Here is a 9,633-nt window from a genome sequence, read left to right as displayed (position 1 = left end):
AGTTCTAGCCCTGTTACTGCCAAGTTGTCATTGTTGGCCCCCTGAGCAAGGCCCTTAACTCTTAATTGTTTGAACTGTATACAGTCACAGTAAAAAGTTTCATTAAGCTGTCTACATAATGTCGCAAATGTAAATGTAAAATTTAAAACTAACTACGTTTTTGGCAGTAGTATTTACCAGTTAGTTCAGAACACAAACCGATCAAATGAAGAAGGGCTGTGGGGAGGCATGGTGGCTAAGCGGGTAGCACTATTGCCTCACAGCAAAACGGTCCAGGGTTCGATCCCCAGGTTGGGCGTTCTGGGTCCTTTCTGTGTGGAGTTTGCATGTTCTCCCCGTGTCCGCGTGGGTTTCCTCTGGGTGCTCCGGTTTCCTCCCACAGTCAAAAGACATGCAAGTGAGGTGAATTGGAGATACTAAATTGTCCAGGACTGTGTTCGATATAACCTTGTGAACTGATGAACCTTGTGTAATGAGTAACTAGTGTTTCTGTCGTGAATGTAACCAAAGTGTAAAAAATGACATTAAAATCCTAATAAACAAACAAACAAACAAGAAGTACTGCGTGGCACCATGATTGTTTGAAAATGCGCTTCTTTACTCATCCAGCAGAGGCCGCTAATCTACAGCTCGCATTTCATCACCTGGGCGGATGAAAATAGCCTGAAAATCCATCCACCCTGAAGTCCATACACCCCGACAAAAGGGGGGAGGACATAGTGGACCAGGCTATGAGGAGTGCTGGACTTTGCGAAGCTCGCTCAATCACTTTATTGTATGTTTAAGATCTGGGGATTGGGATCGTATCAGCAGTGCAGCAGATCGACAAAGGACCCATAAAAGATCGAGAACCAAATTAACATCGGAGCGCTTTTTATGAGAGAAATAGCGTAAAACGCAGGAACCTATTAAAGCCCCATTTCCACACGGATCCACCTCATCTGGGAGTGTAAAGTAAGTCGTTTATTCGTTTAATTCATTTGCAGGATCTGGATGTGCACGTGCATGTGCACGCGTTTGGCTATTTGAACGGGTTTCCTTGGCGATGCCACACCTGCAGCAGCAGGGCATTATTATCTGCCTCTCTCATCCGCGATGCTTTCCAGCTGTGGCAGGTGTTGAAATGCGTTAAATGCACTGGATTTCTGGAGACCAGTACACTTTAAAATCGGTTGTTATTTGAAATCCTGCATGGTGTGCAAATATATCTGTTAATTAGGTTGCTCAGATTGGGATTTTTAGCCCAGATGTGTGCAAACAGAGGCGCAGGAGCTCTGCAGGCCTTGTAACCCATCTCGTTTGAATCCCACAGCCATTAAGAACCACTGGTGCAGCTTTTATGTTATTAAAACACATGCATGAACTAATTATTCCAACAAAGATCCAGAATATAGACACTAACTGAAAATCGTGCATCATTTTGGCCTGTTAGTGATTCATTCTGTTGTGTTTATGTATGATCACGATGGGTTACAATGCACATCAGAGCAGTTGCATTGTGATACGTGATCCACCCCATGCTCATTTATTCATATTGACAGACCTGAGCATATACTATGTGCACAATGAGAGACATCATCATCATTACCAGTATAATGTGTGATTTTACTGCTTTAAAGGTCCTCCACGTGTTCTTCTTAGTGTCAGGCCTCCATACAGTAATGCTGTTTTTTTTTTTTCTTTAATGTTTTGACTCATTCTCTATGTAAAACATCTACAGCAGTGGGTTCCAACCATTTCATCACCAGAACTACATCAGTGGCCGAAAGCCAATCTTGTGTTATAATTGACTTGAAGGCCTCTTAGCGTCCACTGAATCCAGGTTGGGACCCCTTGATCTGTACTGTATTGGCAGTAACCACCTCATTCATGTTCACAGTGGGTCTGGCACCACCCTGAAATACTGGGCACAAGGCAGGAAAACATCCTGGGACTCATGCATGAGGCAATCTGCCTCTGTAATGCAGCTCATGTTAAGCCACTGGGATAGTTAGGATGATTTTAAGCCAGGGTTTACTCGCCCCTTTTATACATAAGTCTATGCAAGCTCAGAGATGCCAGAGATAGCAAGTGCTGCTTTGATTAACGGGGCACAGAGATGCATTCCGTCAGCATCAGTTGATAGTTCGACCACGAAATATGGCACTGGAATGGGTATAAGTTACAGTATTGGTCAAGTTGTCAATGCATACTCTCAGTAGTTCTTAATCCAATTAAAGGTTCATATATTGCCCAGTACACGTGCATGAAATGTTCTTTAGATGTTTTTGTTGACTTTTCATGACCACCAATTGGGCTCACATTCTCAAGCATTTTTAGTTAGATGAGGATGAATTATTTTGAAAAACTTCTTCTAAATATCTTTATTCGTCTGGACAGCATCTACCAGTCAGATTAACAATTCACTTAACTACCATTGAAAAATCCTGGTCCAGATTTCATGATCCGTGTTTTAAGATCATTGCCATAAACTTTACGCTCGACACTAAACGCTATGCTCGGTATTCAGTATTTCACAACGTTCACATGACCTACTGCGTCTGCTGTTTGCTGAATAACTGTCTGTCATTCATGACTAGCAGGGATATCAGACAGAGCGCTGAGTGTTCCCATCACTAATGTACAGGCATGTGCTATTTGATATGGGCAGGGCCTTGGGCTTGAGATTCCTGGAGCAACTGTTGAAGAACGTAGGGGTTAAAATGCTTGGCCTGTTATCCAGCTTCCATCCCAGCTTCTTTTACACCAACTACACCGATGTATTTTTGTCTGTCTGCTGCAGGCAGGCTGCTTTTGCAGTCTCATGACCAGACCTTGTGTGCTATTTCAAATATTGAACCCTTACTGGACACAGTCTGTGCATGGAAAGACAATTTAAAGGCAGGTTTCTCGTTAGCATGGTCCCCTTTTGAAAATCTTTGTTTGAAGATCTTACGGCAAAGGGTTTTAGTGTAATGAATTATAAATCAAGTCAATCAATTTTTCCTCAACACAAATGATCGATAGCTCTACATGATTCATCAAAGACTGAATGCTGTCCGTTTTATCCTGGGCATATGTCATACAGAGCAAGATTTCAAATGTCAACATAATACCTCACTTACTAGCTTCTATTCAGTTAAAACCCTCTTGCTCTTTATTGTAAAGGGCTGATTTGTTTGACTTGGCATTTGGAACGCTTAAGAATGTCAAATGTAAAATATTATTCAGCAAAACATGATATTTTTATGTTCTGCAGCACATTAGACATTATGCTGGGCTAAAGCCAAACTACGTGTTGTATACTGTTAAGTAAAGTTAATAAATAACAGATTAAACTATAATATATAACATAGTTATTATTGCTTGTTTAAATTCCTCTCCAACTAACCACTTTTACTGGTCAGGTTGCACAACACTCGTTGAAAGGCAGAAACACCCTGGACAAAGCACCAACTCTTTACAGGGTGACATATATCCACACATTCCCTATGTTCACACATGTTAAATTAGCTAATCTTCTCAAAAACAGTTCTTTAATTAGCCTGTTTAATTGATCATATTTTGTTTAGTAATGCACTGCTAGCTCACCCTGGATAAGCACCAACTCTTCGCAGGGTGACATATACCCACACATTTGCCTACAATGTTAAATTAGCTAATATTGTTGGGAACAGTTCTTTAATTAGCCTGTTTAATTGATCATATTTTGTCTACAGTGCACTGCTAGCTCTATTCTGAATGCTACTCTCTGGTACTGATTTAAATTACTGCCACATTTACCACTTAATATATTTTTTTTAATTCAATAAAACCTTAAGCTTTATTAGCAAATATCAGTAATGTTTTTGGCAGAATTTGCATTTTTATTATTTCTTTATCTTTATCTCTCAATCTAGTCAATTCCAATTCCACTTTCACACAATCCTTGATCTGATCAAGGAGAGCTGGATCGCCTCTGGCACCCTCCAACACTTATCTAGTGAATAAGGTACCAGACTAGTAATCAGAAAGTTGCTGGTTAAAACCCCACCACTGCCAGGTTGGCACTGTTGAACAAGGCTCTTAACCCTCATTTGCTTAGATTGTATACTGTCACAACTGTAATTCCCAGTCCTCCGTCAGACATGGCCACCTTTGTTTGTGTGTATGCCAGGCCAAGTCGGCGGCTCTGCTGAGAGTCGAAATTGCAAGCTAGAACGCTCTGCATGTTAGACTGCTGTGCCACCCAAGTGCCCTAAATTTAAGCTAGTACTTGCAGAAATGGTTTGGACAAGACATACACCAAACATGAACAGCCAAGGCAGCTTTTTTGGCCAATTGAGCCTTTAAACTGGAAACACAGTGCTGGTAGCACCATAACTGTTCAATAGAAGCGTCGCGGATTGTCACAAGTCATCATATGCATTGCAAATTGTCGTCTACGGTGGTGTCATGCTAACTTCTATTGAACATTTGATCTGGATGCTTTACCATCTATCAGTCAGATACAATTCTTGATGTATGCTGAAGGAGAACAGTGACAAGTGTAAAGTTTAATGTAGGAGGAATGATCTTTAAATCATAGTCTTTAATAGAGTTTGGTCTCTTACTTTAAGTAAGAGTAAATGGCAGTGCTACAGCATACTAATGGCACTAATTTCAAAACCATGGTCGTTATGGTTATTATGGTTATATTGGATAAAAATTCACTGATTTATTCACTGTCTGTTTTACCACTGCTTTATCCAGATGGGTCTGATTCATTAAAGCGAATGGCAGGAACACCCCAAACAGATTGCCATTACAGGGCAGTTTCTAGTTGCTTCAGTTGGCCTGACTGCATGTCTTTGGACTTGTGGGAGGAAACCGGAGCGCCCGGAGGAAACACAGACCCAGGGAGAACATGCAAACTTCACACAGAATTGACCCTGGCTGAGGAATCGAACCCAGGCCCTTTTTGCTGTGAGGCCACATAGCTCAAACACTTGTACACTGACACTTGGGTAGATTTTATTTTATACAAATAAATGCATTTAAAGCATTCCATCGTAGCTCGATCATTGTTGTTGATAATGAAAGAGGTAATGCATTGCTCTGCTTTCCCACTCATGCTGTGTGACCCCTATTGTTTGGATACAGTTTGTGGGTGAGATTTCCATAGAAACTGACAGCATTCTTCCACTTCACTAAGCAGTTTTGTGACCAAGCCGTTTGAATGGGCACACTATTGAAAAGCATGACAAAAGGATGTCAGGTTCAGCACGCTCTACACATAGCTATATTTGTGACATGATTACATGTGAAATACAGATGAGTTAGAAATACCAGCCTGAAAAACAAAAATCCAGATCTGCTCTTGGCCAATAGGTACAAAAACCAAAAACCTGCTCTCGACCAATAGGTGTAAAAAAGTAAAGGGTCGTCTACAAACTGTACAATGTTTTAGGCACTATTACAAATCAAATGTATGTATTTATTTACAATAATTCTGGTTTCATCATGAACAAAAAAATTAAAAAAAAATTTTTATTTGTTGTACTTTGGTCTGTCATATATACCAGCTTGGCTGGTTTTATGTTTAAAATACTGTATCTATATACATATATAATTTTTTTGTTCATGATGAAACCAGAATTATTGTAAATAAATACATACATTTGATTTGTAATAGTGCCTAAAACATGTTGATATTAAATGTTTATATACATTTTATATTATGATAATGTATGACAGATTTTTTTTTAATGTAAATAAACTTTTTTAAGCTTTAAAATTGTTCCTTACTTTCACGGCATTTAGCAGACGCCTTTATCCATAGCAACTTACATTACAGTTACAGTATACAGTCTGAGCAATTGAGGGTTAAGGGCCTTGCTCAAGGGCCCAGCAGCAGCAACCTGGCAGTCGTGGGGCTTGAACCAGCAACCTTCTGGTTACTAGTCCAGTACCTTAACCACTAGGCTACGGCTTGGCCTTAGCTGTCTATGTACAAATTCCATGGATGATTCATTTAATTATTGATATCATGTGTAATTACAGTTACGATTACAGTAATGACAGTATAATTACAGTAATTACATTACAATATAATACAATGGGTATCGAAACAGTAGAGCTGTATTAAAAATATAAAGATTTGCTTATTAACAAAAACATTTATTAGTAAATTAAAAAAAAAAAATTTAAGTAACAATGAATTTTAACATTTAGCAACTTATTATTGTAATGATGTAGTGTTTTTTGAAAGTACTGAGCTATTATAATATTCCCTAAACCAATTATGTATAGCCTTATGTCCACTTGCTTATAAGTCTGTTAGCATTTTTTATTGTTTCCATCACAGAAGATGCTTTGTATGTTCAGGAATTCAAATCAAAATCAGGCCTAGACAAAATGCTACACCTGTAGTCTTACTGCTTAAAATCTTATATTTTGGTCACTGTTTATGGATTTAGACTAATCGTCATGTTAAAGGCTGATTAAACTGATATACGCTCGTTAGATCTGGTGGTAAATAAGCTTCATGCTTTCTGTGGTTTGAATGTGCGTCTGTAGTCCATTTTTCAAAACCTAATTACAATTATGACTGTGCTGGACCACTGCTTCCATTTGTGTGCCTGTTTCCAAGGTTACCTTGGAGTGAGGAGCCTACAGGCATGATCCAGTCATAAACAAGGGTATAAATCAGCCGATGCACCAGGGTTAGGGTATTATTGCCTTTGAAATCATAAGCTCTATGCAGTGCTAAATACAAGGTTGGAAACAAGGCCCACCGTTAAATGACAGATTTTAGGACACTGTGTGGTGTAATGTTGAGCTTCTTTCAAGTGAGCATCATCATTAACGAAAGTGCTTGCGGAGTACAAAACACTTCTTGCAAGGAGCCTCAAGCAAGCAAAGGGATCAGATGACATGCTAGCTTCTCTGTATCCTGGAATATATTAAGCCAGAATACATCTCATGTGAGATGATTGCTGACTCATTCTTAAACGCTATAGTAAACAGTGGTGACATTTCAGCAGAATTTATTGTGTCACATTTATTAGTTTTATGAGGTTTAATTATGGGAAGCATAATCAGACTGATGGTGCATTGCATCACTGTAGACTGTAAAAATGTGCACTCACTGAGCACTTTATTAGTTACATGTACTTGGTAAATAAATTAAATAATTTGTTTATACGCTATACCTACTGTACAGATAAACTTTGTGAGTACACAATTACTGACTGTAGTCTTGCTCGTACCGATTTATCAATCGAAAGGTCTTTCCAAAAGATGTATAATTGTTGGGTTGTGCACCTTGCTCAAGCTCTGCAATGGCACAAACTTGATTCTAACATAGTAGCTTGTATTGCACTCGTATGAGTGTATCAGGTGCAGCAGTGTTGTTGGGATTTTTTAAACACATTAGTGTAATTGCTGGGAGGACACTAGTGCTCCAGCCAAACTGTAAAGCCAAAAATCGTCCAGTAGTGGATTATTAAGATAGCTTTCAGTCCTCTAAAAAGAATTTCCACAAAATAGGCCTGCTTAGTAAAAAGAGCATTTGTGAGGTCAGGACAAGTAGATCTGGCTCACAATTGCCATTCTAAAGATGTTCAAGTCGAGGGTCTGTATTTAATGTAGTTTATGACGTGGCAGCTGCTGAGGTGGTTCGGCAGCTGACCCTCATTGGAGGTCGTGCCCTTTTGCGTTGCCATTTTTGTCCGGCAGGGGGGCACAAAGATGCAGATTATTAATGTGTCAGTCTCTCTTCATTGACAATCTCATACGCTTCATGGAAAAGTTTTTCTATATATCATGGTTACTTCTTTTCACACTTGCCAGCTCCTTTGTTAGCACACTTGCTTTTCATTGAAGCCATGATACTGGGCTGCTCGGTTCGGTCCGCTCTCTCTCTGGCTGCCACCATTTTTTAGCTTTCTAGGGAGAGCAGAGTGCCCCAGAGGCAGCGTGATTTTCCAAAGCGGATCCCACCCATAACCCTGCGTTTACACTGGCAGCGACTTTTCACCTCATGGCCCAAATTGCTGATTGCTCATCACCCTGCATTGAGCGGCAGCATCATCACTGCTTGTTTTAAATTACAAAAAGAAAAAGAAGTAATATTTATGTAGTATTTAGACCATCATTTTTAGACTAACTTTGAAAAATATTACCTTGTCCGATCAATTTGTCAACAACTCAATACAAATACTTTGCAGTTGGTACGGAGATTTTTCTGACAAAGCCCTACCATGAGACTTATGTTCAGTATATAACAGACTAAATGTGGGTCATATTGACACAATGCTATCAGCATTGGTCTTGTTTATCTTCGTTCAGCACATTGTCATCTTTGCTCAGACCGGTTGCCTCTGTGAAATCTGTACCTAGCAGCTAAAAAGAAAGATCTAATTGTAAACCAGACAGGAATAGAGAAAGCGGCTCTCAAGTGGGTGGCCCCAAAAAGGACTGCTTAAAGAAGTGTAGAGACTTTGCTTTAGCTCAGTTAGTACTTCTGAATGTATTTCTAGGGGGAAGAAAAATGCTTTACATTCCTGTATTTCCTGGTATTGACAGCAGAATCGAGAGCTATAGTAGAGGCAATACAGTAAAGTCGAATCCTTAAGGAAATCTGTCTTGAAGACATTTATTTTACATTAACAGCATTGAGCAATCCAGAGCAATGTTGGAATGCCTTGTAAATTGACCTGCAACCCTTATAGCATACAGTATAGGCAGGGATAAAGAACGCTTGTATGGGTCTATTTATGCTATATTGTTAAAGGTTTGTAGATTTCCTTTTTGTTTATTGAGTTGTTTCAGTCACACCCATTGCCAACATGTGTTTAACATCAGTTATCAATTAGTTAAATTAATTAAATACTTTCAACAATTTGAGGAAAGCATCTTCTGTTCAGGCAAGGTCAATAAATACATAGTTTGACAAAAATAAACTTCACTGCAGAGAGCACTGACCTCAAGCTTGTTGAAAAGCTTTGGGGTGATTTGGAATGCCACCTGTAAGACACATTTTTGTCCAACTTCAGAGCCTAACCTCACCTGACTCTTACTGCACCTTCTCTTACTCTTTTGACTTTTTATGTTTTTTTTTTTTACTTTTTATATTCTTATATATTTTATATTTTATATATATCATATTTACATTAAATTACATCTTTCATTTTTTATTTTATTTCATTTTGCACTACATGAATGTGTTAGTGTGATGATGCTTGTGATGTTTGTGAATTGCTGCTGTTTTCCACTGCAATTTTCCCTTAGAGGATCAATAAAGTAATCAATCAATCAATTATTCAGTAATGTGTGTGTGTGTGTGGGGGGGGGGTAATCTAAATTAATGGTTTAGTAATGGAATGTCCAATAACCTAATGGTCAAGTGTTTTACATATGTTGGCTCTGTGGTGTACATCCATAAAACTAGTGCTGGTCTACTTTAATGAGTTCATTAGTTTGAAGTACTGTTGAATAGTGGAACTCTGACACTCTTGATATCTATCCATGAAGTACCAAAATCTGATATGTACACACCAGTTCCATACATCGTATCGAATCTCAGCTCTGCCATCCAGCTGGGCTGGGCGGCCACATGAGCAACGATTGGCTGTTGAAAATTGTGGGGGGAAATCGGAGAGAAAAAAGAGAAAAAAAATCTGATAAATCCAC

General features: G+C 39.0%; 1 protein-coding gene across 1 annotated transcript in view; it reads left to right on the top strand.

Annotated features, from left to right (window-relative positions):
• Window positions 1-719: 719 nt before the first annotated feature.
• palm1a (paralemmin 1a) overlaps window positions 720-9,633 on the top strand; it is a 33,955-nt gene continuing 25,041 nt past the window's right edge. The window contains exon 1 of the mRNA XM_063012639.1: window positions 720-954. The gene's annotated coding sequence lies outside the window, so the exon portion shown is untranslated. The remainder of the gene's footprint in view (window positions 955-9,633) is intronic.

The sequence above is a fragment of the Trichomycterus rosablanca genome, chromosome 17 (genome assembly GCF_030014385.1).
Source record: "Trichomycterus rosablanca isolate fTriRos1 chromosome 17, fTriRos1.hap1, whole genome shotgun sequence".
Lineage (NCBI taxonomy): Eukaryota > Metazoa > Chordata > Actinopteri > Siluriformes > Trichomycteridae > Trichomycterus > Trichomycterus rosablanca.
This window is presented reverse-complemented; position numbering and strand designations above follow the sequence as displayed.